The 13,102-nt window shown below is 36.7% G+C and overlaps 1 protein-coding gene across 3 annotated transcripts in view; it reads left to right on the top strand.

Annotated features, from left to right (window-relative positions):
* Window positions 1–3,882: 3,882 nt before the first annotated feature.
* SLC16A1 (solute carrier family 16 member 1) overlaps window positions 3,883–13,102 on the top strand; it is a 43,268-nt gene continuing 34,048 nt past the window's right edge. Inside the window, exon 1 of one of the 3 annotated variants that reach the window (XM_087889370.1) lies at window positions 3,883–9,865. The gene's annotated coding sequence lies outside the window, so the exon portion shown is untranslated. Of the gene's footprint in view, window positions 10,077–13,102 lie in introns of all 3 variants that reach the window. The other 2 variants (XM_034414288.3, XM_034414286.3) reach the window with 2 other exon arrangements.

A 13,102-nucleotide genomic window follows, 5' to 3' on the forward strand; every position in this document is an offset into this window, starting at 1 on the left:
TACATTTTTTTTGCTTTTATATTCTACGGTTTTATATTCTATGATTAGAGCTCACAGGCATTTCCAATTGGATGGATGTACAAACCTATACAATAAAGTTAATCCTAATCTTTCACATTATGATAAAAGTTTTTTTTCTTTCCTTCAGCTTGAAATGAGAATAAAGTGTTTACATAAAAAATCTGGAAATAAAAAAGAGTAAATTAATTTTGTTATTTATATTTACATGTTTAATACATAAGCATTACTGTAGTGGTGCAGCATAAATCTGAAGCAATTCAAGGACAAATAATTCAGGAAATAACAGATAAAATTATTTTTATAATTGTCTTATAGTATATAAAAGGCATATTATGCTATCAATATACATATTATAACTTAATTTATTCCACATTAAAGAACCCTAAACTAATTTTCAGAACAGAATCAGAAAAATATTACCTGTATAATAGCTAATTGCATAATACTTACACAGTCTTTTACAGCTAACATCTGTTTTCCCTTCTCTGAAAATATTACTTTAGGAGGATTGACGCTCTATGCTCTAATCCAGGGATAAGAAAGGAAGCATCAAACTGAAGAACTGACCCAGAATACAGCAAAGTATTCTGAGATTTGGTTGACGTTTTTTGTTTTCAAATTAAAAGAGCAGGTAAGTAATTCTGAGCAGACTTTTAAAAGAACTTACAATAAGTTTGAAATATACCTGAATAGGAGGCACAAAATCTGTTTAGACATGACTGTTTTAATACTAAGATTAGTTTCTTTAGTGTTTTCTACTAGGAAAATCAAGGGTACATCTTAGAACACATTCATTCTTAAGTACCAGTCTTTGGTCATTGACTGTAATAAACTTGACTTGACTCTTAAGTACCATAATTGCTTATTTGCTCAGCCAGTTACTATTCATTATTCATACCTTCAGCTGTATCTTGAATTTTCCCAACTCTGCTACTAATCATGAAAAAAGCAACAACACTGCTCTTTGACTAAATTCTCTATGTTTAGGGCAGAGCTCAACCTAATCATAAAACATTAAACACCAATCCCATTATAATGTTTTCATATATTTGGACTCTTCAAGTAATCTCATGGAGGAAATCTTGTTGAAACATCCTTGAATCATATTCACAGTAATGGCTTCAGTCCATGGATCCATAACATCCGTAGGGCTTTTCCTTGTTTCCCTAGAAACAATGTCAATGAAAGCCACATGTAGGTTCTGTCACATCACATACTTGCTGTTGTATATTATCCATATCCCCTCTGCCAGCCTTGATTCTAATACATACTGCTGCTTCTGAATAAGGCCAAAAAAGCAAAATACACTCTTGTGGGGAAAGATAAAGTTGGCAAAATCACAGAGTCTTACTCAAGTGGCTATTTCCTTTGTAAACATAAGTAAAGGAAGAAGATAAAGTACCAATTATTGTAACCTTGGAACATGTGGGTAACTATCATTTACAAATCAGGATTTTTAATAACGAAACAACTTGAAAAGTCAAGGTCAGCATATTTTAATATAATAGAACTCATTATCTTTGAAATAATTAATATAGCTCTGAATTGAGCAAAAACAAATCTGCAGATACTTTATGTAAATAATATTGTAATTTGAATTTTCAGTGAAAACAAATTCACAGTTACCAGGTTTACTGGCAAACCTGTTCATAGTCTTGATGGTATAAACCTACAGTATGACAAAAAAGTTATCTTTGGAATAGTTAATTTATCTATTAAACACGCTTTCTCCAAACACAAGACTTTAACAAAAGTAGATGAATTTCTGTCATAAATGAGAACTTGAATCATGATATATTCCCCAATGAAATCTTTGTATGTACTGTACATAGCTAAGGCACGAGGATCAAATCTCTTCTAATAGATCACTGAAGTCACATAAAATTTATAAATAATGAAGTATCCGAAGCCACAATACAATAAATTACAAAGGAAATACATTTGCAGCAAAGCCATAGATAGAATAATTTAAAAGGAACTTCTTAGTGTTTCTTTAATTAGAGCTTTTCCTTATTAATAAGTATGCTTAAGGGTAAATGTGCATTTTATATATTCATACTATCTTGGCATACTATTCAGTCTTTAATAATGTAATAATATCCATATATCTTTAAAAAAATAGATTTATTTAATGGGTGCTATTTCCACAGTTTTTCAGTTTTAGTGATGCATTATTAATATAAAACAATACATTGTTTTGAGAGTAGTACTCTTCTTTGCCCACTAGCACTGTGAGGGAAAATTTTTCACTCCCACTTAGCTGTAGCTGCATGAAGAAATTTCACAACTTAATTTATATTCCAATCCTCTGGTATCTTCTTGCAAAGGCATGCAGAAATAAAAATTAAATGAAAAAATTAAAATGAGGCATATTTACTTCAACTGGGAACTTCAAAAGAATTCCTTTAAAGCTGGTTGAACTTGCTGTTTCTCACATACAGCTTTTTCTTTCAACCTGTATTTTACCTGTCAAATTACAGTATATGAAAAAAATTTCAATGATTAATTAACTGTCCAATGGTTATTAAGCCTTGTCAGCATGATGGCAGTAAAAAATCCTACTTTGGGTCTAACTACCAAGCAATGGTATAAAGGTAGCTGATGAAAAAAAACAAACAAACCTGGAGACAGAAGTATGTTGATACTTTCAGTTAAGAGTCGTTTGTGATAAGATCTTTGTAATGATTGGTTTCCTCTTGAACAAACAAATATTTGTGAAACTGATAGAATGAAGAAAACACAACAGATAAAGCCTCTGGCTCTTGGATATAATTTGATTAATTCAAATTGCAGTTGGGCAGGATGTGATGAGCATTAACTGTAAATAAAAGCTTGGTGCTTTATTTAAAGGATTTTTTTTTTCTAATTTTGGATTTCTGAACAAATAAGAATTCTCATTAACATAAAATGAATGCATTTAATAGCTCTAGTTCATTCAGTTAAATAAATCCAATTGGGTATAGAAGCACTGAGATGGCTGCCAAACTAGCATATTTAATTTTAAGATGGTTATTTTTTTATACTTGGGATAGTCTGATCAATTTTCATCTGCTTTTAATCAATGCTCAAATTTATTACTTGGGATAATTTAAAAAAAATCTGCTTTCCCTGTACAGCAGTTCCAGAGTTTGAAATGGCATGAACATTGATTTGTTTCTACTTTTTTGACTGGATAAAGTCATCTTGCCCAAATTACTACTTTGGGGAAAGGGTTTGCGCTGACAAATGACAGGTACAAGGTTTTCTTCTTCACTGCATTTTTTCTAATGACAAGTTCAGAAAAAGGAATTCTTATCTTGATTTCTCTTTATTATGGCTACTGCACTGAGATAATGAATTTGCTAATCTAATAAGAACATGAATGTTGAAAGATTCTGCCTAACGAAGAAACAAATATTAACTTCAAGACAAACTGCATGGGTGTTAGCAGGTGAAGTACTGGCAGATAGGGAAAGAACTTAGACCAGCTGGAGTGCCTCCCAGAAATACAATGTGCTTTGAATACGTACTTTGAATAGTTTTCTTTGATAAAGCAATCAATACAATGTTTTTTACTTGAGTTCTCTTTACAACTTGTATGGAGAACAGATCACATATTATGTTATGTTTATGCAGAAATATAGAGAATTCAAAAGTTCACAAATTTTTAAACACTACTCTGCATTTAACTGATCATTTTAAAAAGTAAGTGCCCACTTCTCTACTCTTATTAACATTAAAATCCAGAGTTTTCAAGCATTGAACTCAGAAGAAGTAGGCGGAATCTCTTTTTTTAAACTATCAATTATTTAGACTTATCTTTTTGGAAGTTAAAATGATAGGGTACAACTAATCTTTGATGGATGAATGAATCTATTTTTGTTTTTTTCATTCTGAACTGGAGGAATATGCCTTTTTGAATTATATGGAACTTGCAATAAGAGCAGTAAATGAAATACAGGTAATTGTTAATTGAGGTAATTAAAACATTCTCAAAAAAAGACAGTCCCAAAAGTATTGATATTAAATTTATAACCAACTTCCTGACCATTTATAGCTGATAAATTAACACATTTCCAAAAGCAGAACACTTTTTTAGAGTTAAATTTCAATTTATGAAAGTATATACTGAATGAATTATTTAGTTTTCAGCTCAAAAGTTGGATACATGCTATTGCTGAAGGTTTTATGGGTATCTTAAATAATTCTGTAAAGAATTTCATCTTTATTTGAATAATGGTATTTTGGGTTTATGTTCCATTATTTTCTAAATATACAAAGTGATCTTTGCTTATTGAGTCTAATTGGACCAAAACTCCTTCATTAAAGTGAAGTGGATATTAAGTTGAAAAACAATGTGACTATGCCACTTAGCAATGGCAATGCTAGCAGTATCAGTTGTTATGATTAAACAAAGACCACATGGGTCGTTAATTGAAGACTTCATATGACCACAATTTAGGACATCCTGTCACCTTCCCCATTGGCATTGCTTATGTGAACCTGGCACAGAAAGTGGCAAATTGCGATGATATGACTATGGGAAGCTGCAACATCCTAAGTATGAAGTCTGGTTATAACTTTCACTTGTTCAGTGCTGTGCTAAGTTTGCATGATCACTGAACAAATGGTCATTAAACAAAGACCCTCTGTGTTTCTGTTATTTAGGTTTACTTTTTCCTGAGATATAGACAGCAGTATCTATGTGAAGTGGGGAAAAAACTCCAAAAAAGATGCTTTCAGATCTACTGGTCATAGCATTATCACATTTAAAGTCTACATTTACTGTTGTTTTAAGAATAAAATAGCTCTAATCAATGGATTGAGAGCCAGTTTGATATACTAGTTAGTGTAGTAGTAGTAGTAGTAGTAAGGCACAAGGTTAGAAAGCAGGAGAGTGTGACTCCTCATCCTGCCTTAGGCATGAAGCAAGCTGGCTGACTTTGGGCCAGTTGCTCTCTTTCAGTCCTAGAAGGAAGCAGTGGCAAACCACTTCCAAAAATCTTGTCAAAAAAGATGCCCAAGCAGTCACCAAAAGTCAGTATTAGCTGACACAATAAATCAACAAACCCATGGATCAGAATTATGATATTGTCCAATGCATAAGGTTTTGGGTTTGTTCTCAGCATCATTAAGTGCCTTAACATTTATCAAGCGTACTTGGGACTGCTCAGTCCTACTGCAGAAATGATTTTTCCCTTTGATCTGACAGGAGATCTGTTTACTGCCACAGCTTTGTTTCATCTTTCTTTCTACCAAGAGCAAATCACTAGATATTAAACATTTGTTCTTGGAAAAAGAAAACTGAATCTGTCTTAACTAATTTCAGGTTACAATGACATGTAAACTAAGAAAAAATATTCTTTTAATCATTAATTTAGAGAAAAGCATATGGCAATGATCCTTTGACCATCTTTTAATGGATCTTAAAAATACATTTTACACTTGGATTCTTATTTACTGTCAAGTCAAAGCTAACTATAATTGCCAATATTTGTGTTTATTCTTTGGGGAAATATTGTAAGAACTCAGCCAGTTATAGTTATTCAGTAGATCATAATTAGGCAGATAATGACTTAGTGTTACTTTGCTGCTCTGTACTTTGCTACCCTTATATTTCTCAGATTTAGATAACAAGGCATGTTGGTCTGGAACATTACCAGTCTTTTCTATATGCAGTAGGAGGTAGGTTATATTGGAGGGTGCCTCTGATGTTTTTTTCTTTTAAATAATATACTTAAGAATACTTTGTACTGTTCCTGAGCTTGAAAATAGATTATTTGAATGTAAATGCTTAGCATTTCAAGGATGCAAACAAATGTTCACTGTATAGTAACTTTATGAATGACTATGAGAGTTCAGTGAGACTTCCATCCAAGTGTGCAATATCTGAAGTGTCAAAGTAGCTGGAAGATATCCAGTAGTGCAATTATGCAATTATGCATATGATATGAATATCATAATATCATGATATGAATATCAGTTTATGAATATCATAAACTGAATTATCAGTAGCAGCCTATCAATCCATGGGAACCCTTTCTCAAGTTTTTCTGTCTGTCAATCTATATAGATATGGATATAGAGATTATACACACTAAATATAATTAGCAGGTTAAAAGATCTGACAAAATGAGAATGATAAAACAATGAGGTAGCATCGGCATTTCCAAATCAATTTATCCTTTTGGAGTGATTTAATTTAATTTAACAGATTTAGAAATGTATTCTCCACTAATCTGCACTGCTAGTAAAATTCATTAACTTATATACAGTATAGTCACAGTCTATTTTTAAAATCCAGGAATAGTTGTATACATTTCAGCTTTATCATATTAACTTGAAATATTTTTGATAATGAAATCATGAATGCTACTCTACAATAAAATCATACAAATATGTATAAGAGCCTTGGTAGCGCAGCAGACTAAAGTGCTGTTAAGTAATACCAGCTGCCTGCAATTACTGCAAGTTCAAATCTCACCAGGCTCAAGGTTGACTCAGCCTTCCATCCTTTTGAGGTAGGTAAAATGAGGACCCGGATTGTGGGGGCAATAAGCTGACTTTGTATAAAAAAGAATACCGCTTAGGGGGGGCTGAAAGCCCTACTAAGCAGGTGTATACAAAAGTATGAAGGCTATTGCTTAATGCATTGTAAGCCGCCCTGAGTCTCCGGAGAAGGGCAGCATATAAATTGAACCAATAAATAAATAAATAAATAAACATCAGCTATTTCATCTCAATTTATGAATCTGACATTCTGGAGTTTATTACAGGCATTTTTACCTATGAGTAAGGTTTATTGAACACAATATTGGTGGGCCACTCTCATGGCTTTTTGAAAGAGTTTTAAGACTTGACTCATCTGTAAACTTCCCTAATCCAGCTGCTAGAACTTGCAGATGGCAATCATATTCCATAGACCTCTAGAGAAACGATAGAACTGTGGTACTAACAGTCATACAATATTAAGAGAATTTTCTTTTTCTTTAATCTTAATATTTATTTGCTCCATATCTATCTGTCTGTCTGTTTTATTTATATGGCCACCCATATAAACAAGTCACAACAAGCGACTCTAGGTAGTGTATATATTGTCTGCATCTTTTCAGATAAATGTTTGCCAATTTAAGTGTTAATACAGTACTATGCCTGCTGCCTTGAGCTCCTACAGAAAAGGTTGAATATAAATGTAACAAATAAATAAAAATTGAAAGAATTTTTTAGTTTTAAATCAATACAGTATATTGTTCCATGTATACAATGTAAAAATGTGTAAAAACTTTGCCCAATTGGACTATTGCAATGCACCCTACATGAGGCTACCCTTGAAAAGTATATAGAAGCAGCTGTGCAAGCTATATTGGTGCCCAAAGGGCGCATATAACACCTTTGCTCTGCGAACTGCGGAGGGTGCCAGTTTGCATCCAGGTCCAATTTATAGATGTTAGTTAGGTGTATAGCTATAAAGTCTACATGGCATAGTACCAGGCTACCTATATAACTGGCTTTGCCCCATTACAGCAGCCTACACTGCTGTATACTGTATACCCTGTCTGGTGGGGCGCCTAGGAAGAGAGCCTTCTCTACCACTGCCTGCACTTTATGGAATATTCTGGCCCCAGAGGTGAGGAAAGCCCTCAATCTGTTGCCCTTCCACAAAGCGGTCAAAACCTGTCTCTGTGCCTTGTATGGAGGAAACTAAGGCCAACACAACTGTGGGGTTGGCTGGCCCAATGTGACTCCCTCCACCTGTATTAACAACTGCTAACTCCCTCATCATGGAGTCTTTCACCATTTGAAATTTTATGCTATTTTTATAACTTTAAAACTTTTAAATCTTAAATTATGATTTTAATCTTAATTTTATTGATTATATTCTACGCTGCCCAGAATCCTTCTGTGAGGAAGATCGGTGATTAAGAAATATGAAATATAAATAAATGTTACTGATTAGAGATAGATTAGATAGATAGATAAACACGATTCAAAGTGCACTCACAATGTCTCCTCAAATGGTGACGTAACGTTACAACCAAATTGCCAAGCTTGGAGCTCAGAACAACAGTTAAGATAGATAGATAGATAGACAGACAGACAGACAGATGTTACTGGGATATTTTGCTACAATAAAGCCCACAATTGTTGCTGTCGATAAAACTGTAAACAATGTAGTTGTATCAGAACAATACAATGCAAACAAACATACCTCTACCTCTATACAGGGATATCAAACTCGCGGCCTGGATGCATCATGTGTTGGTCACGCCCACCCCTGGTTTAGTGAAGGAGAAAAAGTTGCGATACATCACGTGACAATGTGTCATCGCAAGTTTGACACACCTGTGGTAAAGGATCACAAACCACATAGTTGGAAAGAGATCAGAGTAGCAAACAGGTTGTTCATTTGATTTGTTTTTCTGAGACTGAAGAAACTACAGCAGTGATGGTTAACCTTTTTGGTGCTAAGTGCCCAAAGTGCATGTGTGTGCGAATGCAGGAGCATGTGCACAAACCCCCAAAATGCAATGTGAGCATCCTCCATGCGTGCGCGCATGTCCCATGTGCATACGCCTCATCCCCTGCCCCATTTTGGCTTCCAGGTTGCTGCAGGCGGCTTTCCAGGCCCAAAATGGGGCATGGGGGGGTGCACACACACAAAACCCCAAATTGCAATGCGAGCGCCCTGAGCGCATGCACGCGCCCTCTAATGCACCCCAACCCCATGCATGTGTGGCAGAGACCTGAAGACCAGCTGGCTGGCAGGAAGCGTGCACGCTTGCGCGGTGGAGCTGGGCTGGGGCAATGGCTGGCGTGCCTATAGAGAGGGCTCTGCATACCACCTGTGGCACGCCTGCTATCACGGAACTACAGTAAGGGCAACTCCTTCCTGTTACTAAAAATACATGGACTGTTGATGAAATCACCAGGCATTAAACACAACATCACCTATATTCAGACATGAAGTGATCTTTGTAAATTTTATTTTTAGGCAAGAATAGGCTTAAATAAAAAAGGACAGAATGCACAATTAAAAACATCAAATCTCACACCTATATGGTTATCCTCAGTGCTAACAGAACAGCCATAAACATGCTTACTACTACAGAGGCAAAGACCACTCTGCTCCGTAAATTTTGGTCCACAGAAATAAAATTTGGGATTGTTGTTCCTGTTTCCTTAAGAAGAACCGTGGATTTTGTACGCAGGCAGGCCCCAATCTCTGCAAATAAAACCAAGAGTTTTTCCTCAATGCCTTATCTTTTTGCAGCAGCAAAGAGTAATGCACCTTAGTTTGAAGGAAACTCTTTGCCAAGTTGTAAAGGTCAAGGAGTGGCAGTTTATTCTGAGTCAGGATATTCCCCGGGACCTGTTTTTGAGTGCTAAAGGTGATTCTGAGAAAACCATAAAACGCTGTGTAAGCGTTGAGTCGGAGGTCAGCGCTTAATGAAGCACGGGTCCTGGGCAAAGTAATTTGGAAGGATATTTGCCCTTGGGTGCTGCCGAGAGTGACATGGGGAAACAAAGTACCCCCCCCTTCTCTTTTTAGGCAGCTTGGCTCTCTGCTTCTGACCAAAGGCTCTCCAAATTCTCTCGCCCCCAACAGCTACGTGCGGAAAGCAGCGTCGCCCTCCTTGAGGCCTCTTGAAAAGCTCGTTTCCCGCGTCTCCTCCGAGGCGCCTCTCTCCAATGGGAGCTGAACCCACTGCGGAAAGGGGGGGCAAGGAGAAGCGACTGCTCCCGTCACCCTTTCACTCTTTCAGTCTCCGGGACCAACGAAGCCCGCCCTTTTACGGCTCAGCTCCGCCCTCTTCGGCCCGTTATAGAGCGTGAGGGGGCGGGAGCGCCTGAGAGTCCAGGGCTGGTGAGCGCCTCGGGGGGGGAGAGAAGCGCCGCGTGTCTGGGTGGCTGCGTGCAACAGGTATGGCTTGGCTTGGCTGGGCTGGTTTAGCCGGCCAAGCCGGCGGGCGGACGGACTGACCGACCCACCGGTCTACAGGGAGAGATTCTCCTAGTAGTTTCCCTGGAGCCAGTTCCACGTGGCGGCAGAAGACCAGAAGGAAGCCCCAAAGGCGGTGGGGATTTCGCCCACGAGAGACACAGGAGCCCCTTTTTGGCTCTCCGGAGAGTAGAACAATGAAGGGAGATGGAGGAGGATGGAGGGTGGAGAAATAAAGGGATGCCGGCAAGGGCCGTGGGAGGCGCGTGTCGCCCCCCCCCTGCCGCCGTTTAAATAAATAATTAAATTGCCGATCTCCCGGCGATTTACTAATAAGGTCAGCAGGCCCGGGATGGGCGGCCATCGCGCCACGAGGGGCCCGTTGGACTCATTCCTTTAAGGATGATCGTGAGATGCTTTTTAACGGCTGGGTGTTTGGGTTTGGGCCATTCGGTAACTAATAATGATCCTAATCGTGATCATTGTGGGGAAGATCGGATCCGTCGTCTTGTTTTTCAATCCAGTACATGTTGGAGGCGGAGGAAGGAGGATTGATGGGGTGAACGAATGAATGCTCGTTTCAAAAAGCTTCGGTTGTGTGTGGGCTTCGTCAGCGCACGAGCCTTGTGGGTTTGCAAGCGGTTTAAGTTACAGGCTCCGCGATTTCCTTCCTTGCACGTGTGCCTCTCAGTATTTAAATAATTCATTTCCCCTTATAAAGGTGCCGGATGATTTGTCAGTTTTTCTTTATACTGGAATTGTTTTGTGTTACTGTATTGTTCTGAAGTATTCTAGGATCCCATTCGTCCAATGCATCCCTTAGAGGTTTTATGGATAATGCAAACATCTTAAATGCAGCTTAAAGTGCTTGCAGAAATTTGCTAAATGAGCTGCTGTCATCTTACTAACATTAAGGTAATACGAGACAATAAATGGAAGTAATGTATCCATCCGGGTGATGAGTAGTGTGGGTGAAGCCCGCTAAAGTCTAGCCAGTGTTTACATAGTGTGGAATGTAGAGGTATAATGGTACTTGCCATAAGGAGTGAATGAAATTCTTAATAGGTACCAGAACAGTTCACAAAATTTGGTACAAACAAAGCAAAAACATTGCTTTTTGAATTCATTCTGTCTAATTTTAGAAAAAGAACAAAATTGATGGCAGTAAATCTATGTCTTTTTCTTGGGGGAGGACCTAAGTATTACAAAATGGATGGGGGAAAAATAACTCTTACTGTTTACTGTCTTTTTAACAATGAGCTTTAAAGGGTACTGATATACAAGATGCTGAAACGAATTTAAGTATATGAACAATTATCCTCTTATTTTCTTTAATTCCAAATATGCTCTTTAGTTAAAACTGAATAAATAACATTTCATTCTAAGCTTCCTGAGACTTTTTTTCAAATCAAGACTTTCAGTTACAGTTCTGAGTACATTGCAACAAACTAATATTTGAATTGCAAGCACTGAAATAGATTTCCAAAATAGATATGTAGATAATTTGCCTAATCTGGAGTCTATGTAAACCTCAGTTCTATATAATGAAACTACTATGTATTTCTACAATTTCCATGTTATTATTTTCTGAAATGTTTTTAGCAAGGTATCAAAAGATAAATTTGCAATTGTATGGGAACTTTCATCTTTTAAGTATTAGATTGGGTTTCTAATTCTATCACTCTTCCTTGTCTTACTCGGAAAAGGAAAAAAAGTTTCTTTGAATTATTTCATTGTGTATTGTTAATGCAGGTGTGCACTTTTGTGCTATGATGATTATCTAACGACTTTGTTTATTTTTAGAACCATCACTTATCATGTGTGACTTGGTTGTGGCTACAGTTGAGTTGAAACTCTTCTATAAAAATAACTGATCAGTTACAAATAGAATGAATTATGAAATGTCACTAGAAAAAAGTTGCTGGGAATACAATAAATAAAATTTGCTTTTTGTCAGTGTTAAATTTTAATAGTAATAGTCATTATAGACTATATTCTAGGGCAAGGGGTCTTGTATTTAGCTTTTCAGTACTTATTTTAAAAATTATACAAATGTGCTAGTATATTTTGCATTCACTTTTTTTTAAAAAAAATTAAATTTATATACTGCCCTACTCCTGAAGGACTCAGGGCGGTGAACAGGCACAAAATAAAATACATAGATACAAAAGTTAGAGACATAATTAAAACCAGATTAAATAATTTAGCCCGAGACAATTAAAAATCCCAATAATTTAAAACAGATTAAAATTTCGATTTAAAAGAATTTTAAAACGGGGGAGAAAATTAGGCCAGGCCGGCTTGCCGGAATAGGAGGGTCTTAAGAGCATGGCAGAAAGTGCGCAGATCCGGGATCCTCCATATCTCTGGGGGGAGCTCATTCCAGATAGTGGGTGCCCCCACAGAGAAGGCCCTCCCCCTGGGGGCCGCCAGTCGACATTGTTTGGCTGACGGCACCCGGAGGAGCCCCTCTATGAGAGCGTACCAGCCGGTCGAAGGCTGTTTGTGGTAGTGGGCGGTCCCGTAAATAACCAGGTCCTAAGCCATGGAGCGCTCTAAAGGTGGAGCACGTAATATGTTTACTTATAAGTTTTTTTCTTTCAGCAGATCTTGACTAGATTTTTCTTCTATAATGGCGGAGGATTTAATTGGAGGAAAACTATATAGTAGCATGACAAAATTAAATACTGTAAAATAAATTTCCTTATGTTGAGGCTTATATTTGGAAATTTGCTGATTCAACAAAATAACTACATATTGTAAATCGTCACTGACTTTAGCCACTTAAAAAATGGCATGTATTTTTCTTTCTCCATATGTATTACTGAATGCTTTCTGTGCACTTTCTGTGATCAAGAACATATTGGAAGATATGAGGAGTTGCAATCCCATTTCTAGTTGATTAGGAAGGAAATAAAGTTTTCAAATATGAAAACAATGAAGTATTAAAATTGCATAATGCTTGAATCTGGTAATTTTTACAGATTTCAGATATCTATACTATTAGGTTACACTATTTAGTGTCATTTATGTAATATGGACAATATTTTGGGGAAGAATGATGAAACTGGTAAAGAAAAAAAAAACAGCTTTACTTTACTTAAGCTTTTATAATCTTTCTTCTACTGTCTCAGTACTGTTTATAACTTCGTGGCTACAAAT

The sequence above is a fragment of the Pantherophis guttatus genome, chromosome 3 (genome assembly GCF_059756535.1).
Source record: "Pantherophis guttatus breed Tessera chromosome 3, ASM5975653v1, whole genome shotgun sequence".
Classification (NCBI taxonomy): Eukaryota; Metazoa; Chordata; class Lepidosauria; order Squamata; family Colubridae; genus Pantherophis; species Pantherophis guttatus.